Source organism: Aythya marila (genome assembly GCF_965140915.1).
Source record: "Aythya marila genome assembly, chromosome: 12".
Taxonomy (NCBI): Eukaryota; Metazoa; Chordata; class Aves; order Anseriformes; family Anatidae; genus Aythya; species Aythya marila.
In genome coordinates, this window is record NC_139053.1 from 11510668 (window position 1) to 11529889 (window position 19222).

General features: G+C 37.7%; 1 protein-coding gene across 1 annotated transcript in view; it reads left to right on the forward strand.

The window, feature by feature from the left end:
• CHST8 (carbohydrate sulfotransferase 8) overlaps nt 1-19222 on the forward strand; it is a 175074-nt gene that overhangs the window by 152029 nt on the left and 3823 nt on the right. The gene's annotated exons all lie outside the window — the stretch shown is intronic.

Consider the following 19222-nt stretch of genomic DNA (forward strand, 5'->3'; position numbering starts at 1 on the left):
GCCTTTAGAAACACCATTTATTTACCTCTTCAGTCCTGCTTAGCATGTACTTGGGACTGGGAGATATTTAAATGCTATCTTTCAAGTGTAACATTCTTCTCCCTATTAATTATAAAAAAATGTAGATTTTTGTGTGTTATCAGAAAATGAAAGAAGGTCATGACATTCTAGTGGGCTTTTTCATGGTTTATGAAACCTTCATTAAACTTTTAGAAGACAAGACCTTGAGTGGCTTGGGAGAAAGCAAAAAACCTCAGAGTGCTTCTGGGGAACATCACCTGTAATTTATTCACTTTGAATGCTTTTTATGGTACAGCTCGAGACAGATGCATGACATGATTCCAACATCCACAAACCTGAGGCATGAAGTAATTGAATCCATAACCAGAAGCTGGTAAATGGGTAGTCTTATGAGTTATTCTGTAAGTGTTACACGGAGAACAGCTTGCTTCACAATCATTATTTTGCTGTAGTGCTGAAATCACGTAATGAGGACTTCATGCTGTTAGGATCCTAACCCTTGATTGTTAGAACATTTCAGTCATATTAAAAAAAGATGATGTATTGCAAGCAGAAAGGGAGAAAAAAATAGTAATTGGAAGCTCAGCAGTGGGTTAAAGCCACAATTTATTTACCATTTCCTTCACATTAGATGAAACATTAATAGGATTATTAATAAAGATTCTGTGTTGGCTTTGTCACATATTGCTAATGTATAAAACTATTTTGTTCCCAAAAGCACGTTAGTATACTTTTCTTAAGGCTACAGAGAAGTCTTATCTATTCTAACATTACTGAAAAATAGTAATTGTGTAGTTGGTCAAATTAGAACATGACCTTTAAAGTAAAGAGGCAAAACACAATACATCCAATGATATTGATTTCCCAGTTACAAGAGGTGAATGCATTAAAGGAACTGAATTACAAATTAAAATTCAGCACTGATTTTATTAAAAATAAGGTACTGATGAAAAGTGATTCTCTTTACAAGATGCTTTGCTAATTTCCATTGGAATTGCTATCACCATTGCAGTCATTAGAATCAAGTTTTTGGGAATCTATTTTTGGTCACATAGTTATAATTCAGGATTGCTTCAGGCTTTTTATTGTTACTTTCTCATTTAATTGAGCTCATTTTTTGGTCCATGACATTAGGAAAAAAACCTTTGCTCCCTTAGTTGCTCTGATGCCCAGGACAACTTCAGAATTGAGAAGGGGAAAGAAGTGCAGAGAGGTAGCTTGACCAAAGACTTTGACCTCTGCAAATGTGAACATATTTTGTTGTATAAAACAGTATTTCTTAACAGCTCACTAATGCATTGTTTGCCCGATACTTTAAAAGAAAATTCACAGTTTCGGGATAAAAAAAAACAACAAAAACATTATGCTTTAAAGTATCTCAAGTGAAATAAGTCAAATAGATTCAGGCTTCTGCTGTAGCAATTTCTCAAAACAGATCCTGTGTGGCTTTTTATTTTGAAATTCCTTAAGCGATTTTTTTTTTAATAGAACATTTTAACAGTTTGCAGATTAGCAGAACGACAAGTTTATAGAAATCAAATGTATATGACATAATTAAGCAATTTTCCTATATTTTATATCCTTTTTATATTTTTATATAATTTATATTTTTATCCCATTGCCTTTTTGTATCTTTTTTTTTCATATATATTAGCTATTTCCAGTTCATTTACTTGAAGGACAAATGTACTTTGAAAGCAATTTTGCTTTATATATTAAAAAGTAACAAATGTTTTTATATAAATGTAATAGAACAAGTGATATATCTTAGGTCAGTCTTAGAACACTAACTTTTGAACATGAACCCAGCTGCTGCAGATAATGATTAGATGAACAGGCACAAAACAATAAATAGGAAGAGTTCTGATCTCAGGTTAGGGATAAGAAGGAAGCAGCTTGCTTTGAAATAATTATTTTACTGCAGAGCAGAAACGGCATAATAAGAACTTCACGCTGCCAGAAGCTGTAACCCTTGATTGCTGGAATACAGCTGTCACATTAAAAATGACACATTGCCAGGAGATTGGCATAGCTGCGGTAATCGGAGACCTCACATCTGTGCTATGCTTGCCCAATTAGGGAGATCCTTAGTGCAAGTCTAGGCCAAGGTTAATGAAATTATTTCATGTTTTATTGTAGTAGTGCTGTTAAAAACACATGGAAAAGTAGATTAAAACTTATTTTGATTAACAGTGGTAAAAACTGAAAAGCCAGAGGCTCTTACTCTAAGAAAAACATTTTTACAAAACCACTGCACAGAACCACAAATGTTGTAATGAAATTGTTCAATTTTAACTAACTACTTTAAAGATAAATGCTTAAACCAAACAAAACCATTTTCAATACATTCCTGATTTATGAAAATTAAAAACATCTTAAAGGTAGAGCAAATTTCTAAAAGAATTTCCACATTTCTATAAGAAATCCTACTCCTGCATGCACAAGCCATGCAGCCTTTGGTACACTTCAGTTCTTCACTCCACCTCCAAGCACAACGTGCATTAGTGATACTTGCAAACCTGGAACTGCACACTGCCAACGGGAAGAACAACTGGCCTGAGACTGAGCTATACTTTTTCAAAAGAAAACAAAACCAAGTTATTTCATGGCTGATAAGGTAGTGCTTCACTGAGCAGACAGCATGTAGAAACTTGTTTGTAATCACCCACATTTCAGAAAGAGGGGAAATACCGACTGAGGATTCATGGACAAATATTTCCTTACCATGAATACCTTCATTACCATGATTATATTAATTATTTGGCTATGCTTCTTTTTGAGTCTTGAAACCAGGGCAAGCTTTAGCTCTGGAAATAAATGCCTTATTGTCAAAGCCTGGCCAGGAAAACTCTGAAGTTCTTAACTCTGAAGGCTTGAGGGGGCTCTCTTTCAAGGGGAGAAGAAACCCCACCAATTAACATTTGGTAATAGGAAAAAGGGAACAGCTGTAAGCAGTTTTCAGGCTGAATTCAGTCGAGAAGTCAAAAGTAACCAACAATAATGGCAGCGCAAATAAAGACTTGCACTGGTCCACAAAGAAAGGCGTGTGTTGTTCCGGAGTCATATTGCTGTGCCTGGGCAGGCACACGAGGGAAGGAAAACTAACCAGATGCTCCACCACACGGCAGGCTGTGGGGGCCATTGGTTGCCTTTTTGTTTGGCATTGTTTTTAAGCTTTGTATCGACAATTTGGAAGAGATGAAGACATGGAAGCCTCCCTAGAACCACTACTTCGGTTTTACCAGGAGCCCTGAGTAAAGGCAGCATGACTTGCACTGGCACAGACTCCAGCCTGCTGGAATCAACGTCTAGAGGGGAAGACAGTGAAAAAGAAAAGGGTAATGCATCTCATGTTACCTATCTTGAACAATGAAAAAGCATGAATCAGCCTCAAAAGTACCATCATTTTAGCTTAATAAGTTTAAACCTTAAAATAGCAAGTAGTTAATTGCAAAGTAGTTACTTCGCCATGTCTTTAGGTCCTGTTCTCCTGGCAACCAACTTCGGCACACACATTGACAGCAGCTAAAAGAGAGAAAAATCACCTCATAAAAGCATGAATAAAAATACTCCTCTTCCCAGAGTCTTCCAAGAGGAAAAGGGAGAGATAATATTGCAAATATCCCATACTTGTGTGGCAAAAGATCCATTTACCAAATGTCCTGCTGTGAGAAACAATGGGGGAATTTAAATGGGTCACCAATTACAACTCCAGAAACCCACAGGAGCTTACGGGACTTCACTGAGCACTGGATTACACACCTCTGCACCTGGGGGAACAGAGTTTGGAGACAGGTGCCACAGAATTGCCTGAAGAAATGAAGACACGTCTTTTGCATTCTGGCATTTGGCCAGACTGAGAAAAAAAAAAAAATCGAGGAAACAGCTAATTGATATGTTTTTCAGAAGTATAAACTAGAGATAGAAAACAGCTTTCTCAGTCAAAAATTACCTTTCTAATGGTAGCAGGCAAGAGGAAGGTTATTAGTCTACATTTAGAATGAAGCCTTCAAATTATCTAGCCAAATATTTTTCTGTGTGCATACTTGTCTAGAGTGACTTAGCACTACATGCAAAGGATTTCAAGCTCCCTCATGCTCATTTCTCCCTCTGTCCCACTAGAATTTGTTAATAACCTAGATAAGCAGTGAATAAATTAAACAGCACGAACACCACTACCACTTATCAAAATGAATGAAGAATTTCTGTAGTACTTGTACTGTTATAACGTGAGCATACTAACACAGCACGACAAAGGCAGCTGCGGCATAAATGGCTGGAGCTACATTAATTTTCAAATAATTTGTACTTGAACCATTATCTAGTATAAAAAAAAAAAAAGTTTCACTGATGTAATGAAACCCACCACAACTGTGAATCTAGTCATTACGATTCTAATGGATACGAAGCCATTTCTACCAGTACGGACTTGGCTCACAGCAGGTTCATAGTTGCACGCTCCATTAAATACATACACTTACAAAATCCAATTGCTGGAAAAAGATTTTTAATATTTTCTCTTTTAAATTGCTCAACCTCTTACATCAAATTGTGTCATGTATTGCCAAATAAGAATAGTGTTACCAGTCTATCTGATAGCCTGCTGTAAACAAAGCAGTGCCAGTCACAGAATGCAAAGATGCTGGCACCTTGCTGCTGGGATGCCTGCAGCTATTTGTGGGGCAGGCTGTCAGTCATGAGAATTTGTTAAACAACTCTTTAAAATGTGACAAGGAAGATTAACGTTAAACTCTGTGTAACAGATACTGTTTTCTTCAATTTATATTCCCATTACTTCATTTTTCCTATGTTAAGGGTAGACAAGGCTATCTGGCCAGCAAGGATTAATGAGAATAGAGGAAAAAGATGCATTTCCAATATTTTGTTACTATGCCCTACCAATGAATTTAATAAGTTGAATTTTCCTATTAATGCAATTGAAAATTTAATGAGCTTCTTAATTTATGACTTCACTAGGCTTGAATTATAAAACAATAATACAAGCTGCACTCTAATTGCCTGAGTGTGTCTGAAGATGACAGGGTGTTTAGGCTTTCACTTCAGCATCTAATCTAAATATATTAACAAATAGTACAAAATCTTTGCAGTCATTCAAAGAAATAGGACAGAATTAATTATTTTTCTGTGACAAAGCCATGCTATTAAAGAATTATCCTATCCACATCATTGTGGAGGATCTCCAAGTTCCTTGCTTAATATTAATAAAGTTTTGTGGTACCCTTGAGAGGCTGTTAAGAAAGATTATTCCCTCTGAACCAATAACCGGAAACGAGATCGAGCTGGTAGTATCGCAAAAATTTAGGGTCTATGCCAGGTGTTGGAAGGAACTGAATGCACTCAGCTCTTTTAAATGTGCCTGGAGCTGTAGACATGTATCACGTCAGATCAAAGAGCAGGCTCCATCTTCTGTTCTGCAATACTGCAGCCTTTTTCCTGAATGACTCCCCCATTCGTTTCAAAGCTTACTGGTGCTACACCGTAACCAAAAAGGTCACTGTGCTGATCTGCTATGGGTCAGCGAAGGCGTTACAGCTGGAAGCCCCTGCAGTCTGACGCTGGGCAGCTTCATACAGCATCTTTAGCTCTACCTGAGCAGCACTGCATAACAAGAGCACAAAGCAACAGCTGGGTTCTGCTTGTTCAAGCCAGAAGTTCTCATCCATGCAGATCCTCACTACGGCAGGCCTGGTCAAAAAGGATGCTTTCCATACGAAATTCAGATTTTGAATTTATCTTAACTTACCCCAAACAAAGTTTTTTATATCAGACAAAATCTGGAAAATTTTAGGAGTTCTAATATTCATTCTGAACATTATTTTTGTTTCAACAGTTCTCTGCTGTTTCATGACAGTTTAATAGCAGCATTAGCTACAGAATTGTGCTGTTGCATAGGAGCTGACATTCTGTTTTCATTTCTAAAAATCGTTGTCAGTAATCAGTACTTCTATACTGTTTTCTTACACAAAGGCGTCACCACTACCTCTAGTAGCATAGTGGGCTATGCTACTAGACTTCAAAAAAGCAGCAAATTCATTGCAAGGGATTTCAACAACATCAGGAAGTTCCTTCTTGAGGAGACAAGGCATTGGGCTTTTTGTTCTTGTTTACGAGGGTAACTTCACAGACATACCTGGAGTTTAGGGATGGAGAGGAAAAGAATGAAAAGAAGGAAGCCATTTATAGGCATTAGTATTCAAACTGGCTTTCTCCAAGCCTCCTCCTCCCTCTAAAGAAAACACATAGGGAAGCACACGAACACAAGTAGCTGCAGGGTCTAGCAGCGCCATTTGTCACTGCCAAGATTCATCAGTGATATGGGATTACAAGAGTGAACAACTTAAAGGTTAAGGATTTATCTAGAACATCTGAAACAGATACTAAACTGAGATTTATAGCAAAGTGCTTGATGAAAATTAATGTTTACTGTCTAAGCTATCGTTACACTGGAAACAAAGGAATTCATTCCTCTGCCAGGAGCCACCAGTTACCTCTTCCACTGGTTACCAATACTTAAGAACAGGTAGATATGTTGAAGGTTTTGCATTTTGACTTTACTGGGCAGAAAATTAGAAAAGAAAGTTACACCTACCCCAGTACATTCACCTGGGTGGAACATTACGTGCATGGGCAAAGGCTTTGGAGATGCCTGCGAAAGACAGGCTTTAAGTGTCTGAATGTGGTTCACTGACTACCGAGACCAAGACCCTAGGAGCAATAAAGGCTTTTATAAAAGCTAATAAAGCTAGCTTTATTGGTTTTGTAGAGCCATCATCAGCATTTTCCTTTCAATATCTATCTAATGACATGCTTTTAAAAAGAGTTATAGGCTTGTAAAGATCAATGAAAAAATAACGGCCCGTGAGCAGAGGCATTACAAGCCTGCCATCCCCACGTCCCTGCTGCTACGCAGCTTCGCCGCGATCAGATGGGAGACAGGGGCACGGCGGGACTGGGCAGGCTGCTGTGCAGGAAGCGAGCCACGTGAACCAGGCAAGTTTTGAGCCTCACCACGTAACCCAGTTAGGAGTCACACGTAGTTGTGCAAGAATACATTCTTTTTAATATTACACCAGAAAAACAAATGCTTTCATGTACACTAAAAATAGTGGCGTCAGCTATAAAAAGAGAAGAAAAATTGCAGATTTCCACATTATGCTCTTTGCAGGAAGCGTACTTTTCCCATCCCTCAATTTGGACAATGAAAGTCAGCTAGAACATTTTCTGCTCTTATTAGATCATGTTTAGCAAGATTTAGGTTCTTAGTGCTGTAACTTACAGTCTTAGACACTGCACAGATTTTTATTTAATTTAAAAAATTCAATTGGAATTAAATCAGCATTATTCTTATAAAAATAATGGCTACAGTAGGTTTGTTATTACCTCTATTTCAACAAAATATTTATCCTTAGAAAAAGGCAATTTTTATTCAGTAGTTTTGAACTAGTAGCAGCTTTTTACATGTCAAATACCTAAATGTTTGTTTGGATTAAAGGAAACATTAAATACAGGTAAGTATTATTAAAACTAGCTGGAAAGAAAAAAAAAAAAAAAAAAAGAATTTTTGCTTGCCTCAGGGTTTCTGCATTACTTTAGTTTAGTATTAAATAATAATCTAATTCAATAACAAAAGAATTAGGGTTTCTCAACCCCTGTATAGTCTTAAGACGAGAGAAATCCCTACCTGGATTTCTAGTTGGGTTAACATTTATTCTCTATACAAAGCTACATGCAAATAAGGGAAAGTGGGAAACATTCAAAACATTACAAATCCTAATAGGAACTTCTTTGAGACATTTGCATATATTCATTTTAGTTATTGTGATGCCTTTAGGGTGTAGATAGAGCAGAACCTGAGAATAAGCAGGAGATAGCAGGGAAAACTGATGCACGGCAATAAATCCAACTATTTCTTTTTCGAAGACTTGAAGTATGTTTTAAGGAAGGAAGCTAAAGCAGCTAGTTTTAGATCACTGTAGCCTTAATATAAGACAAAGTTCTCCAGTGTTCTCTTACAAAGGTGAAAATATTACTAAAGGTAACCAAAGCAGGCTTAAACAACCTTGGCTATGCAGATTTTCAGAATACAACCAGAACCTAGTGTTTTTAAAACTGTTAAAGCCTCATGATTTAATAACCTCAGAACATATCTCCATCTGCATTAGTCTGAAGCATTCTACAGAACCAAATAAAGTTACAAACACCCACCCTAAAAATCATGCAAGTGGCTCACATATACACAAAATAACTTTTGTAAGGAGTTTTTGTTTTCATTTTCTACATTGGTTAATACACAGTGACTTTAGGCCAGAGAGGCTGGGAAGCCAAAATGCTGGCTAGTAACACTTAAAAAAAAGTTTGTGAGTTCCCCAAGCTAACACACCAGCATGAAGCTGGAATGGCTGGTAGGTGGAAAAATATTTCAGTATATTGGCAAGAAACAAGCTTGCTAAAGACCACATTGCTTATCTTTCCCACCGTGTATTTCTGTTATTACAAATGTAGTTTGAAAGCCCTGTCTGAAGAGTCTGACAGTCACCAAGGAAATCACTCCTATTGCTTCCTCCAGCACTTGCTGTCAGTTGGGCAATTACCACCTTCCCGAATGGGGGAAAAGGCAAGTGCTGTAGACAGGCTGAAGCCCCATTTGTTTATGAGCAAAACCAAGCTATGGGTTCAAATTCCAGAGGTAAAGGGAGATGATTTTAATGATTTCTTCATATATTTGTCTAGAAGATCAATACTGCAGTGAAGGTATGATTTTTTTCAAAAGTTCTTCTGAAATCAGCATGAGAGGTCTCAAGAATATACTCTGAAAAATTTTGTGCAAACAAACCAAATGTGCAAGCAGTTATGGGAAGGGATTCAAAGCAATCCATTTTCTCCAAGTTAATGGAATCTTTGTCCTGCAGAGAAGAATTTCAAGTTACCTGAAATCAAAAGAGATGTACCACTTTGAGCTCATTTCAGCTGAGAAGGTTTAGAACAATGGTAAAGATAGGAGCAAATCTAAGGCTGCATGAAAAGCATAAAGACAATTACTGCTAAAAGGGCTTAGTTTAAGGCAAAGCTAGATTTGCATCAAGAAAGAGACGTTTAAATTCATTCTAAATGGCAATTCAAAATATTATCTCATTCTGATTTAGTCTATGTTATATAGTTTTTGACATCTTCGCTTTTTAGATAATTAAAGCTTCCCCTACAGGGCATCACAACAGTTATAAAAATGCTGTCCCTTTGTAAGGGAGGAGAAAAGGTTGGAAAACAGTGAATGTGTGAAACAGCAATGCTCTTTTCTGTAAATCATCTTGCTGGTTTAGTTATTCTTAAGGCAGAGATATAAAAAAATAAAAAAGATGACCAACACATGATTCGGAATATTTTTAAGGCATATTTGTATTCCTAAAGTAAGATTCCCATTAAAACTAAAAAGAAAGTGACCATTTTGTTAAAGCAAACAAATATTTACTAACTTAACATGAAAAAAAACTTGATTTTTGAAAACTGCAGTTTTCCAAAAGATTTGGATTCAGTGTAGCAGCACAAATTTCCCAACAGTTTTGGAAGGGAAAGTACTGTGAGAGGACACAAAATGAGTGAACAGATTAGGAGACCAGTTTACCATCTCCCACAAAATTAATAACAATTACTACTCTAACACTAACAACTAGTTTTTAAACTTACACTTCCAATTCTGATGAGAGCAGCATATCTTGTGATAGTGGAGTTCTGACTTTTGTTTTTCGTTTTAAATATTCCATTTCTGAACAATAATTAATAAAGCTGCAGAAACTCAGCCACTGAAGTAAAAATACTTTATCGCCCCCATCCACCTCTCAGTTCATATGGCCCCTTCCTGGACTAGTGTACCATTCTAGATGCTAGAAAAATTAGGCACTACAGGTAGTTAAGAGACTGCCAAAGAAAGGCAAATATATTAAAACCCTGCTGGTTCCTGCAGTCCAGGCAGCGGGCTGAACAGGCAGAAATGGCACCTACAGGAAATGGGGAAGATTGACCAAACGGAGAATGCCTTCCTTTTTTTCCTCCCTGTTATAGTATCTGTGACCCCTTTTAAAGACAAATGTTGCTCATTCAGGTGTGGAGATAAAAAGAACAATTGCCAGTCCTCGCAGAAGGCTCTCTCTCACCCATGTACCTGAGGGTATACTGCCACACCACTGCTGCATCTTCCCTTTTACTTCTGTCAGCTGGAGAAAGGAAGGCAAGCGCAGTGACCTGGCAGAGGCAATGACTAGTGAAGCTAACAGGAAAAAACATGTGGATAGGGAAAGTTTTTCTCCTTTAGCAGCAGCTCCTTGTGCATCCCATCCAAAGCATTTGTAGTCACACGGGAGATGGCAAAATGGAGATGTGGAGGTTTGCTGGGAAGTGTGTGGGGAAAGAGGCACTGAAGCTATCCGCACAGGAGGGAGGCCAAGCTATGGATGGACCGTGAGATAACCAGTTCCTATTGGTAAGAGCTGTAAGCAGCAGTTAGCAGAGCAATTGTCCTCTAAGCCCTACTCTTGCTGAATTGGCTTATATGAGCCACAGGATACAATGCTCCATTAAGCTCACGCCATGTGTTCTGTAGGCACATGAACCTGTCCAACTCAAGCAGGCCACATGAAACATTAAGAAAACCTTAGCAGCACATGCCCATATTTACCATAGCCTAGCAAAAAAGAGTTTAGACCTACTGAGAGGCACCATTCCTTATCTGATAGCAAGCATTTGTGGGGTGTTTTTCCCATTTCTACCCTGAGTAAGTTTGTTTCAAGTCTTACTGGGAAAAATCTGGAGCTTTTCAGTCTCTCTCCCCGTTTGGTACCCTTTCCTCAATTAACTATAAATTGCTTCTTCTAGGGTTGCCTAGGGTTAATAAGTTGGAGATTTCTCAGGCAGCAGAATTAGTACTCAGAATCCCATCCCATTCACCACAACTAGAGAACTCCTGTCCTTTAAAAATCCCTTCTGTCTTCAAGCGCTGTCCCTTACACTAAGGTAAGGAGACATTTGACAAATTGTCCAGACATGAGGTTCTGCTTCCCAGGTGTCTAACTACCAGTTTTCATTGACATTTACATAGCCAAGTGGAAAACATGAAAACCAAACTGCCACTTTACTGATGGAGAAGTGCCTGCTGATATGCCTAGTGGCCCCCAGAGACAATAACAATATCTGACTGCCTCTTAGACCTGCTGGGATTGTTTTGTCAGGCATAGGCACCACTCTTTGCATCTGAGTTTTGATGGAGTTTTATGCTATCTGGCACTATAACCTTGAAATCCTCCAAGGTCTTTGACACATCAGCATTGTTGCTTGTTTCTTTATTAATTGGACTTGAGAACAGTTCACTTAATTTGTGCTTCAACTCGGTCATCTTTAATTTCTTAAATTCCTTGAAACAACATTACAGCATCTGGAGGCTTCACCGTATTAAAACTATTCCACCCAGATGCCTCTAATCTGTTCTCACTCCTCTGTTTTAAGTACGCTTCTTACAGCTACCTTAGAGAACGCATCTCCGATTTCTTGGAAAAGCACCATTATTATTTTCAAGCATGTAAAAGGTGAGCTACTGCCACATAACACACTTCTGGTGAAACATGCTGCTAAAGACAAACCCCTCAGCACAGTGCCCAGAGTAGGAGAACAGTCAGGGGAGGTGGAGGGTGATTACAACTCCTTGTGCAGGCAGAAAGCGTACCATTTCGGAAGATGAACTGCACACTGGACACATGAAGTATGTCATGAATACAGATGAACTCCCATGTGTTAAATGAATACTGGAAGTAGTCAGAGCTTTGTTTTTGAACAACACCTTTTCTTTCTCTTTCTTACTGATACAAAAATTAATCCAAGCAAATTCTTATGCAAACATTCTTCTACCAATGAGTTATTAAAGGCTGTATGGAGATTAAGTGCAAGTGAGCTCCTTCACAAGGGAAAGGAAATCCTCCACAATGAGAAGTGGTAGGACTCCTCCACTCAATGCCAATGAGAAGTGCCTAACGCTACTACTTTCCAGATGCACATTCGTCAAGAATAGAAGTCCTGGCAAAGACCTCAACCCCTCATACTCAGCTCCCAAGGAACATTACCTGCTTGTTCCTCACATCACAAATCAAAGTCTGCCCAAATAACACCCATCTTGCATCATACTTGGTAATTAAGTCACAGATGTTAACTTTCTTTTTTGATAGTACATATTGGTCACATACCAGGAAGACTTGTCAGTAATTAAGCATTAGAAAAGCAGAAAGAAACAGTATCAGTTCCAGCTAATTGATCGCAACACAACACTGTACAGCATTTGGATGCACATCTGTGGTATTTGATCCATGGTCAATCTATCAGATCAATGAGCTTAGTCACTCAGAGGCATGTCTGCATAGATCTGCCTTTCAAGTTTTGCCTGCAACCCTTTTTTCCCCATTTGCACTCTCCCTCCCCCAAAGAGACATCTCTCCATAGTGACATGAAAGCAGTCCAAAATTGTACTCATCTTCCTTTCTTCCCTCCACTAGGAAGGCCACTGAAACTTTTGCACAATTTCTTGGAACATTTGTGGGGTTCTATGTGAGCTGTTCTGATCAACTCACTCCTTTCTCCACTACAGTCACAAGTTACACACAGTGCTTGCCTGGGGTTCACTGAAGCTCCTGCAGTTACCTGAACAGTCTGTACAGGATGCAACACGTACATACACTGCTGCATTTTAAACTTAGTTTTTTACTTTTTAATAAACCTGAAAAAAGCGTAATGTCCTTGTCAAAGTCATACTATGAAGGCTATTGCTACACAAGTATTAAAAATGAGACTGGAAAATAACTGAAAGATATTAAGTAGATATAACTGCTGACAGTGCCTGAAAGCTACTGATTGTAATTAACAATATTCCCAGGAATGGATCCATAAAAAGAGTAAGGAATGCAATAGCACAGGATTGGCTTTCCTTCTTTCTTTGAAAATTCTTATCAAATGCAAATTAAGTCAGAAAATTTCACTTGCTAATAATTGTATGTAAATAGCAAAAAAATAAACAAGTAGTGTTACCTTCCTCATAATAAGTTTATAAGGAACTGCTTCTTGTATTCATTCAAATTAAGCTTGCATGGTAAAGTTACTATGCACTTTCCTTTGCTTTATTAGCTATCCAAGAAACAGACCAAGTGCAAGTTACATAGCTGGTAGCCAAGGAGATGGAAACAGGGTATTTTAGAATATAAGAATATTATGAAAAAACAGTACGTGTCTGTGTAAGGGCCTACATATATGTTCTACTGTTCTGCTGGAAGATGGAACTGGAAAATCCTGATAACTCTTTGAGCAACATAACAGTCTTCTCCTCAAACAACTTATGAACTCAGCAATGGAGTAGTAGGTGGGTGAAAGTCTCATTAAAAGTCTGAATGCAAATGAATAACCTTATGGACAAGACTAACAGCATAGCTTAAAAAAAAAAAAAAAAAAAAGGAAAAAAAGACACCAAGCAAAAACCACTCAGATAGCAAAGAAAAAAACTTATTGACATAGGACTTCTTACTAGCGTACTTAATTCTAAAATACTTTCTGCAAAACAGACAAAGGGCAACTTAGGCCAGCGATAAAAAAGCTTTATGAAAGGAAAGCACAGTAGCAGGCAGATAGGCTGGGTATCTCATCCAGGTCTCTGGAAAGCACTGTATAGATAAAAATATTACAAAGATGGTGGCCACATTTAGAAGCAATGGGTATCAGCCCCATGCAATGATCATTGATTCCAAGAACGCTTTACTAGAAGAAAAAAAAAAAAAAAAAAAAAAAAAGCATAGAATACTGTGTACAAAGGATGGCCCATGTCAGAAAAAGTCAAGAGGCAGGAGTACTGGCCAGAAGCAAGCTAATCAGGAAATCAAGAGGGAAGCAACGACAGGGAGGTAGAAGCCACAAGTCAGTGAGCACTGCACTTCAGAACGATGACTGCACTGTTTCGCTCGATTCTGATGTACAGGACTGGTTACTGCTACCACAAACGAACTTGGAATACATAGTTTCTTGACAGTATTAAAGTCCTCAAGTGACAAACATTAGAAGTCATTTAATGTGTGTACTGATCTCTTCTTTGGTTTGCCCATTTGCAATTTTTTCTTGTTCAAACTGATGGATGAACCTAACAATTATTTGCAGGGTATGCTCTTCAGAATTGCATTGCTTTCCCCACATACAGTACTTCTGTCCTGAGACTCCCTAACATCATTAAGATGGAAAGGCATTTCAGCCACAAAAAGCCAGAGTAATTGTGCTTTAATCAACTGAAGTGCACACAGGTTTCTACTGCCATACGTAACCCATGATGCAAGTGCAGCATGGTACCGTGTTGCCTGCTGCCTATGGGACAGAAAAACTGCAAGTTTACCTGGTTTCGAAATATGAAGTATCTGTTTTACTTAGATTCAACGCCTACCTCTCTGAATCTGACTCTGATCAATAAGAAGCACAAGATCAATATGAAACAATTCAGTTTGTGCACTTAGAAAAGTAGAAAACGAGGGAGAAGATGGCTTTTTTTTCTTTTTGAAGTATCCCACTACGCCACAACCACTTAAGAATAAGTCACTTGTCAGAGTTCAAAGTTTCTAAAATACATTGCATTTCAGCTATTTAAAATAGCATGTGTGACAATGATGGGATTTGTTTTGAATCAAAAAGCAAAGAACTTGGGAAAAACAAGTTTTCTGATTTACAAAGGAGCCTGCATATGAAGGAAGGCTTATTAAACAAAAAGGTAAAATAATAATAATAATAATAATAACTTAGTAGCTTGGCAAACTTCTTATCCCTTCCCAAATGAGAAAGCAGCCCTTTATTCCACCAGTTATGCTTAACTGCTTAGGGCTCTCAAGGTTTGGCTCCTTTGGAGACTGGGAAATGGCCAGAGAAACATTCTATCCATCCCTTCCTGAGCAAAGGAAATCACCACCAAACCTTTTAAGAAGTTTGCAGCTTCTTTAAGTCAGTAAGATGGACTTAAGAATCAGGTTCAATGCCACTAAGAATAATCAGAGGTTGACTTTGCATACCAGAATCAGAGGCATAAGAACAGAAAAAGGTTTAACAGGATGCATGGCAAATGAACAGTTTTTATTTAATGCATTAAGAAAAGAAACAGATTTATTTTCCGTAACACCTTTATGCAATTTATCTTTTATTAGACAAAATCCAATCTTGTCAGATGTTGCTGTTCATTTGTGTACGTCTGTAGAGCGTGGAATACCCCACCTTATTTTTCCCTATAAGAAAAGATTTTTCATCCTCGACTTTGCTGCCAAGGACAATAGTAAAGCAATAGAACATGAGTAAGCACTATCAATTAAAATGGAGTTAGTCAAACGCAGACATTCTTTGTTTTGTAATGATTACAAGCTTCACCTTTTGTTATGCCCTCCAAAAGGCTGGATCACAGGCAGAGCAGACACTGACAACTCTTTATATAGGGAAAGAAAGGTACAGGGACAAAAGTTATTGGGAGGAACAGAAGCATGAACAGTCAGAGCAGGAAAAGTACAAAAGGAAGTGCTGTAAACATTAACAAAAAGATGTCATTGAGCACTGGAGAGGAGTCACTAATTGCATCTTCTGTGTGAAAAGCTGGAATGGTAACAACTCTACATCACAAAATGTAGTAGAAATAAAAATTACTAAATGGTACATACCTTAGCAGTGGCTGTCAGAATAAAATTACGTGACAGTTAACGCTTAAGCCTCCCACACCCCCAAAGAAAAAGGTGCGTTCCAAGCAAGCTCCTCAGTAATTCACTCTTACAATTCATATGGAAATAGAATCGTTCTTGTCACATATAATCATTCCGCCACCAGATACAAAAAGGTGCTACAGGAGTAAAGATGCTATGGAGACCTGGTTTGATTGCCTTCACCTGAAGAGTGACAAATACATTCTTTGGTCAACTATCAGGAGGCTCTGTCTCCCTGCATGCACCTTGCCATTGACAGAGAATACAGTAAGGTTTGTTTGCATCATCTTGAACATTGCAACAATCAGTGTAACATTAGACATGAGCTGAAGTTAGACACTACAGTGTCTCGGAAACACATGACTCCACAATTCTCTGTAAAACAGAAGTGCTTGTCCTGTCACTGAGCATCTAGCTATGACAATGGCTCAGTACTGCATCAGTTAACCAAAACATCACTGTAAAAGTTTACTTACCTGTGGAAAATGACACTGGATACTTTCAGCTTCACTGAGGACTTAGAGATGTTAGATTATATAGACTTACTTTATGGATTCACTTCTTTCTTGATACACAACCAAAGCTGTCCTACCATTTTGCTAAGCCTTCGGTACCTTGCCTCATCAATTTCCCCCTATTAAAATGAGGTACTGAGTATGTAGCTTAGATTGGGACTTTAAAGGTGCTTTGTTTTTTTCTTCAAAAAATGTTTTTTACATATAAAAAGGAAACATGCATAGTAAACAAAACAGATACACACCATATATAATTTTTCCTATTGATTAGGCCTCCATTTCAATATAAAAGCATTTTCTAACAGTTCTAGTTAAAAAAGCATTCTAAGCATGCACACTGTAGTTTTAACATATGTGAAAACAAACAGTTCACAGAAGCAGCAACTGTATTTTTCCACTTTAATGAGTAATTTAATTAAAATATGTAAACAATTAGACATTGGAATAAGTTAGGATAAGAAACGTTAAGTTCATGTATACCAGCACAAGCTAACAGTTCACCTTTTTTTCCTTTTTGGAAATTTAAAGTGGTCTGACCAATATTTTTGAGAAAATCCTTTTGAAACTAAAGATTTTTCATGCTAATCAGAATTCTCAGTACTAATCCACTACTGATTCTGTGGTTAAGTATGTATTGTCTTCTCTGAATAAGCACATAAAACTGAAGTGCATGAGAATAGGACACTTGACACAGATGTTCATGCAATGATATTAACAGCCCTTCCAGAGTATATGTATTTCACAAATCAGCTAGGATGAAGCAAACAAGTATACACTGCTCACAGAAGTCCACTAAAGGGAAAGAGTCAGATGCAGACTTGAAGTTATCATTTTTATTAAAAAATATTTCAGCTGTAGTGCAGTCTCAGAACAGCGGAAAACACCAGAGGCAAACCAAAATTAGGTCTTGAAACAAAGACAGAGGAGAAGGCAGAGAGGCAAAGCTATATAATATTACACAGGGAAGATGAAGGCCCTTTTATTGTGTTGCTAGTAGCATTCAAAAAAAAGAAGAACTCACAATGGGACTGACTATATGGTAGGACTGGATGAAGCATAAGGCTCATATTTCATGAAGACAACAAAAGCAGTCATATAACATAGGCCAAACTCAGGTCTGGAAATTCATGGTTGCACAAGGGGAAGAGAAAAAAAACACCATGAAAACTGACATAAATTACATACAATTGATAGAATGATGGCATCTCTTGGCTATTCTGTCTGAGCATAGTGAGATGTTGGTCACTGTCATGTCCAGCACCAAACACTTAATGATCACTAACTTTACCTGGACACAGACACCCGTAGGTTATTTAAGGCAAGGAGAAATTACTATACATGTTTCTTACCAGCTCTCAGATATTATTGCCAAAATGCAATGATGCAGTGTAACGTTAAGTTTAGATTTGATTAGCAGAGTAGATCTGTGCAATGTAATTTCCCTGAATTCTCCATACTTGAGGGTTTTTTCCCCGTGTAGCTTTAAATCTGAAGTGACAGACTGTATCATGAGAAAGACAGCTAAAAGAAGCCAACTCTTAGAAGTCAAATTCAGAAAACATTGAAGAGATTGGCAAGTGCTTCACCAAACATTTACATTGAACATGAATTGTTGTTCTGATTATGTGTTAACACCAATAAGCAAAGAATCATTTCTAAACAGTTACTCATATCCCAACAGCATTTATTTTTAATTTTTCAAAGCATACAGTATGAGTGCAAACTATTTGTCTCTAAAGCAAGCTACCTTTATGAAACAGTCCTACAAAAACACTCAACGATAGGAAAAAACAGCTCTCGTACCTGCTCGTTAACATCTGTAATGCCTAGTGCAAGGCAACCAGTTTTAAACTTCTATAACCCTGACAAGGACACGATAGACTATCTCTGTTTCTCCTTAGAATATACCTCCTTACTTTATTTTCCAGCTAAATGCTTGTGCAAAGGAGCTAGAAGGCGGCTTAAGACTCCTGTAAAATGTCCAGAACCTACTTCTGGTGAAGTAAAAATAATAATACGCCCCTTGCTTTTAATAGTCACGTAATTGCAACATTCCCCATCCACCTTGATTTTATTGCTAACAAATTGCTGTAGTGGAATTAAAGCTCAAGCATGAGCCAAAAGAGTGATGAGCACTGATAGATGAGCTCTAAGAGCATAGAAATACCCTTAGCAATCTGACAGACTCTACTATTAACAACGGTTTGTAGTTCTGATAAAAAAACATGATTAATCATGTAAGTTGGACTAACTACTTTCACTGCAATAAACTAAAATTGAACCACTGTGCATGCCTAGTTCTTCACAAAAACTTTCATAGTACCATGAACATTAATCTGGACTGAACTATTCCAGTGATGTTTCCACTTACAGTGGAAGGTGTTACAAAGCACTGTAATTGTCCTTGTCAAAATGCTGTGGATTTGTAATGCAGATTTATTAAACTGAAGCAACTGACAACAAGGCTAGCAGTGTTCTAAGTTGAAAAGCCCTAAAATAATTAAGAAGTGTTTCCTATTATTATACTTAATAGAGATTAGGAACAGCAAAGATCATACACATCTCCTAGAGCTGCCTTCTAGCATTTTTGCATCTTTATCATTATATTTTCCAAGTAGGCTCCACTGTAGAAGCCAGAAAATGTGGCAAAATATAATGTGTTTTTCCTCTAAACTCTACAAGCATTTACTTACTTACACATAACTCCATGGTGCATTTGGTTTTACAGCAAAGGATAGTACTCAATGCGAGCTACTATTATGATTAAGTAATACTATCCAAAGTTTGGGAAAATTTAAAATGTACACAAAGAACAGCATTTATTCAGAGCTCTAACCTGTGATCCAGAGTTTCTTGTTCTCCTGTTAGCTGAGGTTAAGCAATGAGTTTTCTTCCATCTCAGTTTCCCCATCTGTAAAAGAGAAAAAT